The sequence below is a fragment of the Poecilia latipinna genome, unplaced genomic scaffold (genome assembly GCF_001443285.1).
Source record: "Poecilia latipinna isolate Pla-1442-1.1 unplaced genomic scaffold, P_latipinna-1.0 Scaffold915, whole genome shotgun sequence".
In the NCBI taxonomy this organism is placed as follows: domain Eukaryota; kingdom Metazoa; phylum Chordata; class Actinopteri; order Cyprinodontiformes; family Poeciliidae; genus Poecilia; species Poecilia latipinna.
In genome coordinates this window covers 29,242-43,816 of record NW_015113531.1, presented here as the reverse complement: position 1 = coordinate 43,816, position 14,575 = coordinate 29,242, and the positions used below count along the sequence as shown (strand labels likewise).

The window sequence follows — 14,575 nt, the reverse complement described above, 5'->3', positions numbered from 1 at the left end:
TGGGAGATGTTTGTTCACTGGCGTCCAGATGTTCCCATTTGTTCCGGTTATTCATGAACGCATGAAGAGCAGCTTAGAGTCACTAACTTCTACAAACTAAGTGGTCTTCCAGTTAACTCGAGGACGGAGAGCAGAGGGCTAAAATAACCGACGTTACGGATCATTTCAGATCCCGTCTGTCACGATAACCAATTCCCCCAGAAGTTATCGCGATAAACGATAATATTCAGTAATTTAATGCTACTGGCATAATAATGCAAGAAAACATTCAAAAATCAATAAACTAAATTCTAACAAACATTTAAAATATCCAAAATAAATAAAACAACGGAAACAACAAATAAAACTGTAGTTAAAAAAACACCAGAATGAAGATTTATAATCCAGTTTTGGTTGAGAGAAAATAAATCAGGCAAATGAGAATTACTGAGCTAATTTTTTAAATTTATCATCCAATTAATTGATTAATTGTGACAGGCTACATGTGAAGTCAAACAGCTTTCTGAAGAATAATAGTAGTAATGAAACAATCAAATTAATCGTGATTAATCAATAATTGAAAAATCAACTAATTCAGTAATCGATTGTTCACATAAGTAAAAAAAAAGTCCAGTTGCTAAAAGAATAAAACACTCAGAGCAGAAATTATAAAAATATTTTCACAAACAAACATTTTGCATCCAAGATTAAAAAAGATAACTTTCTGTAAAAGTCTCTTACTGAGCTCCTTCAGCTGCTCAATTATTAATCGATTATTGAACAAATTAGTCAACAGATCAGCCAGACGCAGGAAGGCCTGAGAGCTTTGGAGGAGTTTTTACGCATCCTTTGCTACCAATGATTAAACGTTCACTAAAGGAGTGATGTGTTACTGCAATTTAAATGTTTATTTTCTCACCAAACTCAACTATTAAAACACAAAAATCCTAAAGGTGATTTACATAAGATGTTCCTCTTACAACGTCTCCTTGTTTTCTCTTTGACAAGAAAACCTTCTTCGGTTCACAGACTGGTTGCCAATAGCGATGATCTCTGGGAGAAAAGGAGCCAGGACTTGACCTGCGTGATTCATTTTCAGAGGCTTAAATACATGCATTCAATGGCTTTTTTCTTTTTAGCATCCAGAAAACAATTTGCAATCAGTCCAGGCTGCAGGTACCCAGGCAACAAACATGAAGACGACAGGAAAAATCCTCGCTGAATTTAAGCATCCCACTTTGTCAGAAATCTGAGTTTCAGTAAATCTTGGCCATCGGGGATAAAAGTCAGGGAGCCAAAATGCAAATGAAACGGCTGGAGGCTATTGTTTGTTCCAGCCTCCTTCCAACTGTTGAACCCTGAAGATTACTCCCATGCACCGGCATTCACAGCCTCTACGCTCCGACACGCTGCCGGTGCCAGCTGCATCGCCTCTTCGTGTCTTTTTTGTTTCTTTTGAGGCTTTGTCTGAAGCAGGAGGCGGAAAAAAGTGTTCACATCATATTTTGTATTAAAAGGCGGAGAGGTTACTTCCATTTAAGAAAATATGCAGAAACTGTGACACTGGCCTCTTCCAAGGACAGAAAAACACACAAACAGTCCAGATATTCTCCTACAACGTTTGTTTATTCTGGCAGTGACTCATCTCTTCTTTTCAACAATCCCAGACCAACATGGATAAATGTGACGTTACATCATGCCAGTACTTTCTCCATATCCGAATAAATCTCGTACGCTGCAGAAACCTCGTATTCTGAACACAGAAACAACCGTTTTCCTCGTCCAATAAGGCGTCGGCTTGTGCCGCAGATTGAAGCTGATTGGCTGAGGGCTGATTATCCACATGGTTGAGGCTCGGACGGCGGAACCGATTGGTTTGCTGAGGGGAAATGGAGACGTGGTTGGTTCTGTTCGAAATACAAATGAGGTCGCTCCGTCTGAGATGTTCAAATGGAAATGAAGACAAAGCAATTTTACTGTTGAACTTCAACCAAGGGCTGAGCATTGAACAGATGCAGCAATCCAAAGAACACAGCTAAAGTTTAAAACAGTGGCTGATGTCTCACTTTGGGTTTGAAGATAATGAAAAGGGTTTTAGACAAGATGGTGAAACATTGAGGAAACCTTTCTGATCTGGAGCAGCAAATGTTTGGTCATTCCTCGACTTGAAGAACATCAGCAAAGATATTCAAGATGAAACGTTAATTCAGATTTATGTGCTAGTTGTAGCACATGCTGTCATTGACCCCTGGTGGGTAACAACATGGTTGACGTTAGCGCTTTAGTATTAGCTTCTGCTAAACACCATGCTGACATAGTGGCTTAGCATTAGCAGAGCTTTTTAGTTTCCGGTGCCCACCGCATGTAGTTATAAGGAGATGTTGAAAGAAGCATTTTAATGTTTTATTGTTGCATAATAATATGTATGTTTCACCGTTTTGTTGTTGTTTTTGTGGGATATTGGATATTCACTCAAAACGTCCTCAGGATAAAGCATCAAGCTAGCTGGATGGCTATATAGCTATTTAGCTAGGTAGTTAGCTGTAGAGCTTGCTAGCTAGCTATCTAGCTTGTTATATGTTTGGCAAGCTAGATATCTAACTCTAAGCTAACTGTCTAGCTAGTTATCTGGCTATTTAACTAACTATATAGGTAGCTGTCTACTTATCTATCTGACCACCTAGCTAGTTCTAGCTCTCCATAGCTTAGATAGTTAGATATTAATTAGCTAGAAAAATAGATGGATAAGCAGACATCTAGGAAACGATCAAATTTTACAGACAAAGCGAAACCAAAACTCCAGTCAGTGTTTTATTAAGATTTAAAACGCACAAAGGAGGCTGGAGGACCGGCCAGCCCTGAGCAGCGCGGCTTCAGTCTTCCCTTTTGAACTTTGACCTCAGGCTCTACAGCCGCCTCCACCTTTGTTTTGTTTGTGATAAATTATGTTATTGTAGATTTCCACTCAAAACTTTTCGTCTTTGTTGGAGCAACGTGGAATTTGTTTCTGCTCCAGTTTCTAAACAACTGGAGCAGAAACAAATTCTGCTCCACTGGATTATACTTGTTTTCTTTAGAAACCGGTTTCTAAATTTCTTTAGAAACCGGTTTCTAAATTTCTTTAGAAACCGGTTTCTCCAAAATGATGCATTCAAACCTCGGCTGAGCCGTTTCACACGTTTCTTTTGCGCCAGTTTGTAAAAACACGACTTCTGAGAACTTGTCTGACTAAAGTTTAAAGGCTTAAGGTGTTTTGTGTTCACGCCCGTCTCCTGACATGACTGTTCAGGAAAATATTTCTTGTTCATTAAACACCAATATAAGTTACATCATCACTGCCGATGTGTGTGAGCTGGACTGCCATCCTTAGTTTCTGTTAGGAACGTTCCTGTTTCTGCATCTGACCAAACTGTCCGGCTGAGGAAGAGGCAGCACAGCAGAGGACAACAAACTGTAAGCATTTAATCAAGTTTTATTTAATGTTCCTCTCTTTCTCATGGTAGTGATTTTCTCTCTCTGTGAGCTAATGATGATGGACTAGGTTTGGTTAACAGCACTTTTAACTGAGTAAGAAACTATTTTACTAGTTATGTTGGTGCAAAGCCTGATGCCAAGAGGAAGAGACGGCGTATTTCCACTCTTAGCACCGTATGAATAAGTCTGAGAGCCATGAATAATTCAGAGCGGCGCTTTCAGTGGATGTAAGGCTCGCCTCATGCAGAGTCAGTAAATAGGCAGACACCAGATTAAAATTTGGTTTAGGTTAAAGGTTAAGTTTCCGGTATATGGATGTGAATGAACATAATTTAAATGTGTGTAGATGGATATTTAGACCAAGCAGAGCTGAAAACTCATTAATCCGTGTTCTGGACAAAAGCTGAAGACTTCTTTAAGAACCAAACTTATGAATATAAAGTTGTTTAAAAAATACATTTAATTCTCTGTCGAAGCTCAACTGGGATTCTTCCCAGTCTTCCCAGTCATCCTCAATTTTCCCAGAATCCCCAATAAAATCATGAAATGTTGAATTAAAACCAGTCAGGAAGGAGCAGCTTGTCTGTTAGCCAATGGAAACTGGTTTCCTCTTCTGATGGTGACTGGACCAGATCATCACACTGCCACCACCGTGTTTCACCACATCGGTTTTAATTCCTGAAAATGGTTCTGGACCAATTTAGACGGACGGACTTTAGCTTTTTGATCAGTCTGCATTAGTAAAGTCTGCAGAAACTTTAAAATAACGACATAATCAGACCCATCTGTGTTTTCATACATTATAGTTTTCATTTCTGCCTGCAGGTTCTCCAGGACGGCCATGTTCTCCCGGACGGCCATGTTCTCCAGGACGGCCATGTTCTCCAGGACGGCCATGTTCTCCAGGACGGCCATGTTCTCCAGGACGGCCATGTTGTCGGCGCCCTGCTGACGGTGAGTCGCTTTGTGTTCTGGCTTCTCGAACCTCCTCAGATGATCCCACCTGCAGACGCCGCGCCGCGTGAGCAGCTTCCTCTGGCCAAACAGAAAAATCGATGCCACGTCTTGTTGGCGCTCTGTCTCCCTCTAGCTGATTTTAATTCCTCACCTCCAATCAGAATATCGACTGCCTTCATATTCGCACATTAACCATCCTGTTTACCAGCAGTGCTGTCAGCCCGGCTCTCTGGAGGCAGCTCATGGCGGCGCTGTGATTTGTATGAGCAGCAGCTCCTCTCAGGCTCGTTTTGCAGCGTTTTACAGAAACTAATGAGCACCTCTGACTGAGCGTGATGTTCTGGGGTTTTTTCTCACAAATGACCGCGGCGGAGCAGCGATCGTATCGGTTTGTTTGGGGCGTGAAGAAGTAAAAATGATGGTGTTGATGTGGCGTGAATAATTGATGGCGACAGCAGGAAGACGGGAACAAAGAGAGACTCGTCCCCGAATCATTTTTCCTTTTTTATTCCTGCCTGCAGTTAAATGTGGAAGGTGTGATTTCCTGATGTTTTCTCTGCAGACGCCGCAGACGTTTAGCGACTTCTGATGAACTTTGTCACTTCCTGATGGTCTCTGATTGGTCGGTTCACACAAGTCACTAAGTCATCAGCATCTTTCTCCCTTTTCCTTTTTTATTTTTCCATTCTTTATCTTCTTTCATTTGTTCTTGGTTTTACTTTTTCTTTTTCTCCTTTTTTCCTTCATTTTTCTCTTTCTCTCCCTTTTGTCTTTCTCTTTTTTCTCTTCTTTTTTAACTCGTCCCGGTCAGGATCGGTTGCGTTCTCAGGTTTATTTTCGTTAGTGGATCATTGCAGCTTTCACTGTAATTCTCTAAGACTTTATTAGAAATCTCTCATGTTTATTTTAGAGCTGAAATGACTAATTGGATTCATAAATCGATTATTGAAATAATGAACTAATTTAGTAATGGATTGATGTTGATCGGTTTCCATCCTGATGTTTTTTACCTCCAGGTTTTTAACCGTTTTTATCTCTTTTCTTTTCCTCCTGGTGTCGTTTTTACATCATATTTGTGTAAAATATTTTATTTTTGCTGCACCTCATTTCTTGTCTTCGTTTACCTCTCATTTCCCCTCCAGTTTCTCCACTGAAGAGCCATTTTTCTTCCCGGTCAAATTTTTTTTCATTGCGTCTCCTCTTCGTTTCCTGTCTTCCATCATCTTCTCCTCCTCGTCCTTTTCTCTGACAGATCTGTCTGTTCTGCCTCTTGTATCTCTCCTGTCGATGATGGATGCCGGGTTGCAGTTTGACGGATGGCTCAGCCGCCGTTACGAGACGCAGATCTGCAGCTTGATCTCAGAACAACTCTCTGGGTTTTAGCCGCCGTCGTTGGTCAGAACCTGCTATCTGCCACGTTAGCTTACAGCTAATCCCAAACCAAAGAGGAAACATTTGGTTTCAAGTGGAGCAATTCAACTTATCAGAATGGAAAAATCTAATTTTTTATATCAAGCTGCTCCAAATGACGCGATATGAATCATAATCAGAGGAATAGTTGGTAATAACAAGGACAGATGTGTGGGGAAACTCCCACTGTGTTCGTTTGTGAACATAAAGTGTGTGTGTCCTTGACTTCTGGAGGGAAAAGATGAATGAGATCTAATTAATCTGAAACGGAGGTAATCACAGGAGGATTGCCAAGGTTGACCACCAGACGAGGAAACAAACTTCTATAAAATTTACCAGACTCTTAATTCTTCACATTTAGTGTCAATTTAGAAAAAATGCCACTTTTGATGAAAACCAGCTCAAATGTATGGATTTATGGTAATAGGGGAGAATAAAGGACAAGAAATAGGCAGAAATAACTGGGATCCTGGTTTTCATTTTATAAACATTTTTAGATCCAGAGTATCAGGGGAATCCACTGAAGAAACCAGTTTAGATCTGAAACAACTAATTTATAATAAACATCACAGAATCTAAATTATATGTCCAGCTAAGCAGCTCTGAACTTAAACATGCACATTTATTTGATACAAATCTGCAAACACATATTTAACTTTGATAAATAAATCAGAAAATCACAGAAACTGAAAATTTGATCATACTTTAACACAGAGGTTCCCAAACTGTGGGGCGCGCCCCCTAGGGGGGGCGCCGTGTCATTGCAGGGGGGGCGCGGGAAGCCGTCTGGATGAAAAAAATAAAACAAAACATGAATACTGTATGCGCTGGGTTTTTACCTTAGAATGACCAACTCTCTGTTATTCCTCTGTCAATTTGATACAGTAGAGGCTTCCACACTTCCCATATTTGTGTCCTCTGTCACTTTTATCAGTTAAAACTGTTTAATCCGTTGTTAACATGTTGTAACCTGTTTTTCCGAGCCACCTTTAAACGCAACATGAGCGCTACGACGCTCGCGCTGGGTTTCCACCTGTGAAGACCTGCTGCTGCTGGGCGGAGCTACGTAGGTTTGTGTTAGAATCACGGCAGCAAACCAGCAAGCAAAGAACTTTTCACAGTTTTTTCCTCCAAACTAACCGACTGAGTTGAGTAAAGCTGCTGGATGCAGGTAATGTTAGCTAAAAGATGACTAGCTAATGTTAGCTAAAAGATGACTAGCTAATATCAATACAGAACCTTGAGCTTAACAAGTACCTTGTAGGCTACCGATGTTGGTGTCTATTTTCAGCTATTTCCCACCCGTCACACGCGTCGTTTCAACCAGACAGCCATTTGTAATCCTTAGGGGGGTGCGCAGAAAATGTTTGGAAACCACCGGGGGGGCGCAGAAGAAAAAGTTTGGGAACCACTGCTTTAACTGTTCCGCACGAATCCTCATTTATTTTACTGCTTCGTATCAGCTGTCGCCTAAAACATCCCATATTACAAAAAATCTACAAATTAATCATTAAATATAATATGCTTCTGTGTTTTGAGGGTCGTGAGGCAGCCATACCAAAATATGCTAACAGGTTAGCAACAAACAGGCTAACAGACAAGTACCAGGCAAAACCGCATCTAATAACTACTGCTAATAGGATCTGCTAAGTTTATTAGCACTTCAAGCTAACAAAACATGGAAGTTGGTAGTAGCATACAAGCTAATGGAAACTGAACAAAGTTTGCTAAGTCAGCACCATACAATTGCTAACAGGTATGTAAGCTAGGTTGCTCCATATGCAACATAATGGAATGATGCTAGCACCCTGAAGTATCTCATCCCAGTATCCGCTAATGGAGCCTGAAAATAACCTGCTAAACCAGTTTGCTCCAGTTATGCTAACATAAACTGTTAGCAAAGTAAAGAAGCTATGTAGCTAACTGCCAGTTAACGAAAACCATATCTGTTGATGCTAAAGTTTTCCCAACCCTACAAGCTAACAAAGCTAGCTTTCTGGTTATGTGAAGCTAACTGGCTCAGTAATGGTGAATACATGTATTTAATTTGACATTCTTGTGGATTTTATTTACTTATTGTTTCTTCAGCTTCTCATTTTACGTCCCACTTACATTTTGTCAGAAAGATTTAGATGCTAGAGCTTCTCCAGCTGAATTTTCTCTGGTTGTTGACTGTAAAAACTTGCCGTATTGGTCAGTTCCCTGCAGTTTTTAGCAGCGTGTGGCTCATTAGCAATCAAACAGGCTGTGTTGCATCACTTTGTGACTGCCTCAGCATGTTCATCACAGCTCTCAGCAGGACACAGTCAAGCTGAGATGGTAATAAAATATAGAAAAAAAGTCATCATCCAGTCTGTATGAGTCAGAGCTGGATTAAAGTGAAGCTGCTGCTGCGGTTTCTGCAGAATGAAGTCAACAATACGCCTCCTGCAGGGAGGCAAAGAAGATGAATGGGAGGTTGGAGGGAACTGACCTGGAGGCAGCCATGACAGAGGATCCATTATACAGCTGGAAACACACACACGCATACACACACACACACACTTTCATAAGCTACTGTTTGACTAATAGAAGGCTTTGATTTATACCAAATCCTAATTCTGTTCCTCCTTATCCTTGTTGCTTGCGGCAGATTTGTGATTCTGGATTGTTTCAAAATGCTCATCGTTGGAATCACCGTTTTTTTCCTTGAACAAAATTTCAGCTTGAACCAAAGGACGTTTTAAAGGCTGTTAATGTAGATATGACAGGAGTTTGTATAAAGGCTCATAAGACCCAGCTTTTATTTTGATAGTCCGCTTCTTCTTATTGGCAGGTGAATTTGCATATTAGCTAAATATTTAGCTTAGAGCTAGGTAAATATTTAGCTAACTCAGATCTAAATATTTATATTTCTAACTAAATATTTACCTCTAAAACTAGCTAAATGTTTAGCTAGCTCTGAGTTAAATGTTTATAGTTAACTAAATATTTATCTTGCTAAATTTGGAGCTTAATATTTAGCTGCTACACTAAGTATTAAACTTCCAACTAAATATTTGCCTTGCTAACTACTTATCTTTAGGCTAGGTAAATATTTAGCTAGCTCAGAGTTAAATATCTGTCTTCGTAACTAAATGTCTGTTTTGCTAACTAAATATTTAGAGCTGAGCTGGCAAATAAATCAGCTAGTTAAATATTTAGCTAACTCTGAGCTAAATGTTTATCTTTCTAAGTAAATATTTAGCTACAAGTTAACAGAGCTAGCTGCTAAAAAGCTAAATATTTAATTTGGAGTTTAATATTTAAATAGTAAATATTTATCTTTTTAATTAAATGTTTATGACATTTAAAAATGAATTGTGTAAACATGTTATTTTTCACATTTGTTTGTCATTACATGCTAGCTAACTCAAATTATAGCTGTTATTTTTTTTACCTGTGTAACTTCATAAACGGTCCTCATGTTGTTGCTCCTCCTCTGGTTCCTGAACTCAAACTTCCTCCAACTTTTACCTGCACTTATAAATAAATCAGTCGTCTGGTTTTCTTTTAGTATTGCAGCAGAAATTGGCGGCTTGTTCATCTTAAGTTCTTAATAACGAAGAGTGAATCGCCACCTTCCAGCATTCTGAGGCAGACGATGAAGGATGATTGTTCATATTTAATGCTGGATAAAAACAGAAGGCTTTACGCTTCTCTAATTCACATTAAATGTGAGCCGTATGTCGTTGCTCAAAGTGTTTAAACATCATCTGAACCATCACTTATGGATGAACGTCGCCGCCGCTGCTCTTTGATTTTGCCGCCGTCTCTTCCTGTAATTATCCGTCTTCGTGGCTCCCAGGCTGCAGCGTCTCAGACAGGATATGAAGCGGCGCAGCGACGGTCTAAATGCACTCCGGGGGTTTAAACTTTTCTTTTATGGCAGAACAGAATCAGTCAGGATGTTTAAAAACTCGACTGGACTCAGTTAGCAAACTACAGGGAATCCAAACTAAACGAGTTCTGGGATCTGAACCAGAACCGACAGTTATTCTGAGGAAACTATGTTTCCTCAGAATAAAAAAACAATCCCAGTTTTTTTTTTTGTTTTTGCTTGAATTTTGTCGTAACTTAGACATTTTTCCGCAAATAAACTTCAAATATCGTCATTTTGTCTTGCTGAGCAAACATGGTGAAAGTTTTCAGCGGTAAATTTGATCCCAGGATTTTAACGTTTCCTTGCTGGTTCTGATATGAATCTCAGTGAAAACTGGATTAAAACCAATTTTAAAATCTGTTTGTTGAACAATCAGACAACAAATTGTGCCGGATGATAAATTATTGCCATAAATGATAATATTGTTGTTTTGAGACTATTTTTCAGTAATATAATTATGAAAAGACTCTTTACTGGCAGATTAGTTCACTTCTAGCAAGGCATTTTTCAAACTTTACAAGTAAAATTAATATCAGTGGAAGTAGAACTTTTATAAATACTCATAAATTATTGACTTAAAAGAAGCTCCTAAAAGTTATTTGTAAGTTAATTTTGTCTCATTTCAAGATATTTTCACTATAAATTAGTGAGATTTTGTTTTTGCAGTGTGATGGATCTGAGTGATATATTTTAGATGTTTTTAATCTAAATTAATTCATTTTTATCCCTGAAATGAGCAAAGTGTCCATGGTGTTTGAGGTTTTTATCTTTTTTCAACTGAGATTTAATCAAAGGAAAATATTAGTATTTTATAGAAGCCTTTCTGCTGCAGCTGACAGTTAAAAATCAGTGATTTTAATCTCTGAAACTCATTAAAACATCATCAGTCTGAATCCCTGGTAGAGTTCCTGCTGGAGGTTAAACATGAAGCTGGAGGAGCAAAACCAGGAAGTGTTGTCCGGTGGGCGGTCACTCCGTGAGGCCGACACAGTCAGGGGTTTCTGCTGCGCTCCGGCCGAGTGCCGCTCCACACCTGGATGATTAATACACCCCGGGGAAGCAACACACACACACACACACACACACACACACACACACACACACCGCAGCGCGTGTGTTGACCTGAATGTAGCTGTGCTGAACTCTCTGTGTGTTGAACCTGATGTGAATTGACGCACAAAAACACCCACAATCCCCCGGGACAGGTCTGAGAGCTCTGAGCTGAGCCGATTACCTGCCGCTGACACACACACACACACACACACACGCGCGGCGCACACACTTCCTGTCTCCCAGGGAAACGAGGTGAGGAAATAAAAATGTTTTCTGTAACAAAGCGGCTCAACCAGCTGCAGGATGCACATAATTGTTTTTGAAACTTCTGCAAAACTTCTGTTGGAAGTAAATAAACGTGGAGCAGATAAAGGTGCAACATAACAAGATGATAAAGAACAAATAAATATTAATTAATCAACTCAGGCTGTTTTCCCTCCTGACAGCCCAGTAGACTCGGTTTGATTTGGGACCAAAATTCAAACATTTGTTATATTTCCAGCTGCTGTGGTTCTCTTTCTCAAACCAACCAAACCCTCTGAGCAGCCTGTTCCCCTCCTGGCCTGTGGGGGCGCTGCACCAACAACCACTGAAGCAAACGACACAAAAACCTCTGAAGACACTGAGAGCAACTTCCTTCTTCACCAGATGGAAACAAGATGGAGGCGTCAGATTTTAGCGGTTGGAGGATTTCTCTTTAGTCTTTGGCTAAAGACCAGGAGCCATTTCTCCCGTTAGCCCAGGTTTATTTCGGTTGTATTTACCCAGAATGCCCTGCGCTGTAGTCCATTTCCTGTTTTTGGAGCCTACAAAGGCTGAGTTGAGTTTAAGTGTTTTGGTTCGGGTTGGGCGAATATGTGAACACCAAGTGGACCAGAGACCTCAGGAAGTGGACTACAGTGCAGGGCATTCTGGGTAAATACAACCAACGTTAACGTGCTAGCCTAGCGCTAGCAGCAGAAATGGCTCCTGGTCTTTAGCCTAAAGAGAAATCCTCCAACCGCTAAAATCTGACGCCTCCATCTTGTTTCCATCTGGTGAAGAAGGAAGTTGCTCTCAGTGTCTTCAGAGGTTGTTGTGTCCTTTCCTCCGGTGGTTCTTGGTGCAGCGCCCCCACAGGCCAGGAGGGGAACAGGCTGCTCAGAGGGTTTGATACAGAGCAGAGAGAGAAAGTATTAAATGATGTAAAATTAATGGCACATCATCAGAGGACATTTAAACGTTAAAAAATAAAGGAACTGGAAGAAAGATTCCCCTGGAGATTAATGGCACCTCAATGTTTGTCTACAAACTGGAGAACATTTAGTTTCACCCTAAACTGAATCCAACTGTAAGAAAGACTTGAGAGTTATTTTCAGTTTCTGTAATTGTGATCTTTTCTTTAAATTGTTAGAAACTTGATGAAGCAGTGAGGAGCTGGCGCTTCATGCTTCAGCAGGAATTTAAATAACATCTCTGGCTGCAAAATTAGACCCAAACTCTTTCACTCCTTCCTTTCTGTCTGCATCAAACTGAAGAACCTACAGCAGAGGTCGTCCCTCCTCTTCCTCACTGTGTTTTACAAAGACTGATGGATGCATGATACATCATTGATAGGAGGGCGGATGGATCGATAGGTGGAGGAGAGAGGCAGAAAGTAGGCCACCCATCTGTTCAGACTCATCCATCTATCTGCTGGAAGTTCGATTTCTAATCTGGGGACAAAGAGACGAGGAAGATGAGGTGAAATGACAGATTACAAAACAAAAAAATATAGCCCAAGAAGATGAGGGAGAATAATCTGAAGGACCAAAAGGAGAAAAATGACTGTCTTAGTTTTAAAGTGAATTTTTCTTTTAAACGAGGCTTCAAGAAGGTCGAGGAAGTAGGAGAAAAAAAGGTTGAGGTGAAGGAAGCAAGTGAATCAATATAAAATAAAATAAAGAAAAGAGATATAATGAGGAAGAAGCCAGTTTTCAGCTGGAACGGGAAGTTTTTTCAGACATGATTCATCTCACTTGAAGCTTTAATCCAACAACAGAAAGTTTAGAAAGTCCAGTTTGGCTGGTGAGCTGTGAATGCTAAGCTAACTCCGGTCCGGCTACAAACCTCAGTCTGGGTTCAGTTTAAGTGAACTCCTTTGTGGTTTGAATGCTCAGCTCCAAAAGAAGGAAGTGGACTAAAGTGTAGGGCATTCTGGGTAAATACAACCCAAAAATATGTGTTAGCCTAGTGCTAGCATCAGAAATAGCTAATGGTCTTTAGCCAAAGACTAAAGAGAAATCCTCCTAAAATCTGACGCCTCCATTTTGTTTCCATTTGGTGAAGGAAGTTGCTCTCAGTGTCCGTTTCCTTCAGTGGTTCTTGGTGCAGCGCCCCCACAGGCCAGGAGGGGAACAGGCTGGTTTGACTCAGAACCACAGCAGCTGGAGGAGCAGCAGATGATGCTACTTTTCTCCACCAATCGAACCAAATCTACCAGCCTGTCAGGAGGAAAACAGCCCTAATGTTTCCATTCTCCAACACAACGGATTCAAGTGACTGAATTCACTTCTCAGCTGGTCATAATGTTCTGCCCGGTAATCTTCCATTTGTTTGGTCAGGTTGTGTTAAACCAGTAAACATCCAGACCAGGCAGGGCATCGACCCTTTCAGACACTGCTGACCTTTAACCTTTAGCCTCTTCGAACAAGCAGGAGGTTTTCGGTGAACATGGCGAGCTGATGGAGGAATCTGAAAGTTTTCCTTCTGCTAATATTGAAACAAAGTGGAAACGGAGGTGGAGCATCAGGTGGATTTAAAGAAAAAGATGACAAAAGTGTAGACAGGAAGTTTGAGAAATGATGACAGAAAAGAAGAGTGATCATTTCTTTCCTCTTTTCTTCAAACCAGCAGACTGAAACAAATGATGGGAAGGAAATGGGATGAAGCAGAAGGAGAGTAGAGGAGGTAAGCCATGGACAGACGTGCAGCACCCCCCAGTGGTGGCAGGGAGAACTGCATCCTGACACACGAGCAAACTTCATGTAAAAGCTCCACATCGTTTCACTGATAGTTAATTTCTGATTTCCTGTTTCACTGCTGCTCTCCTGATGAGAATAAATGAGCCTCTCTCCTCCTATGAGAACGTAATGAAACATTAAATAAATGATATTTCGTCCACACAGCTTCCTACCTGGAGTGTGTGTCTAAAGCTTAAGAAGGTGTAATTAAAGAAATGTTCAGCTATTTTCCTCCAGAGGATTGATTCTGATGTTTCTGAAGTTAAATTTTACGGTAATATATTTGAGTTTTGAACTTTTTAAGTCTTTCCTTTGACTCAATTTTTTATTTAGCATTTTTCTTCTTAATTTAGAATAACTGATTAATTTAAAATGACTCCAGCTTCATTTTCAGCTGTTTTTCTGTATCTGATAATAAACATCAGATATAACTTAATATTCAGTCATGGACCTTACCAAGCCCCGCCCAGAAACGCCCCTCGACAGTCCCACGTGGCTGCATGTCTCACAAACAAAGCCTCGCGGAGCTTAGTTTCTATGTGTAAACATGGCGTCTTTCATTCCGACTGACTCTCTGCAAAGTATTTCTGAGTCGATTAGTGTAGCATTTCTGCCGGATTTTCAAAAAAGATATCAGCCACGACAATGGACAGGGGAACCAACAAGTTCATGTCATCTTTTTTGGACATCAAGGTGTTTGAGCCACGCGATGCCTCCAACATTGTGCGCGTCGCAGCGAAATGCTACCGACAGGTGAGGAAAACAGCAGATCCTCACACCCTCAGCATAAATATAGCTGTGGACAAGATCAGTGATGCCT

General features: G+C 40.5%; 1 protein-coding gene across 3 annotated transcripts in view; it reads left to right on the top strand.

The window, feature by feature from the left end:
* The first annotated feature begins 3,160 nt into the window (after positions 1 to 3,160).
* Positions 3,161 to 14,575, top strand: part of LOC106957566 (E3 ubiquitin-protein ligase TRIM39-like) — a 30,355-nt gene continuing 18,940 nt past the window's right edge. For 2 of the 3 annotated variants that reach the window (XM_015048955.1, XM_015048953.1), the window contains exon 1: positions 13,462 to 13,702. The gene's annotated coding sequence lies outside the window, so the exon portion shown is untranslated. Of the gene's footprint in view, positions 4,408 to 13,461; positions 13,703 to 14,575 lie in introns of those variants that run through there. The other variant, XM_015048954.1, reaches the window with a different exon arrangement.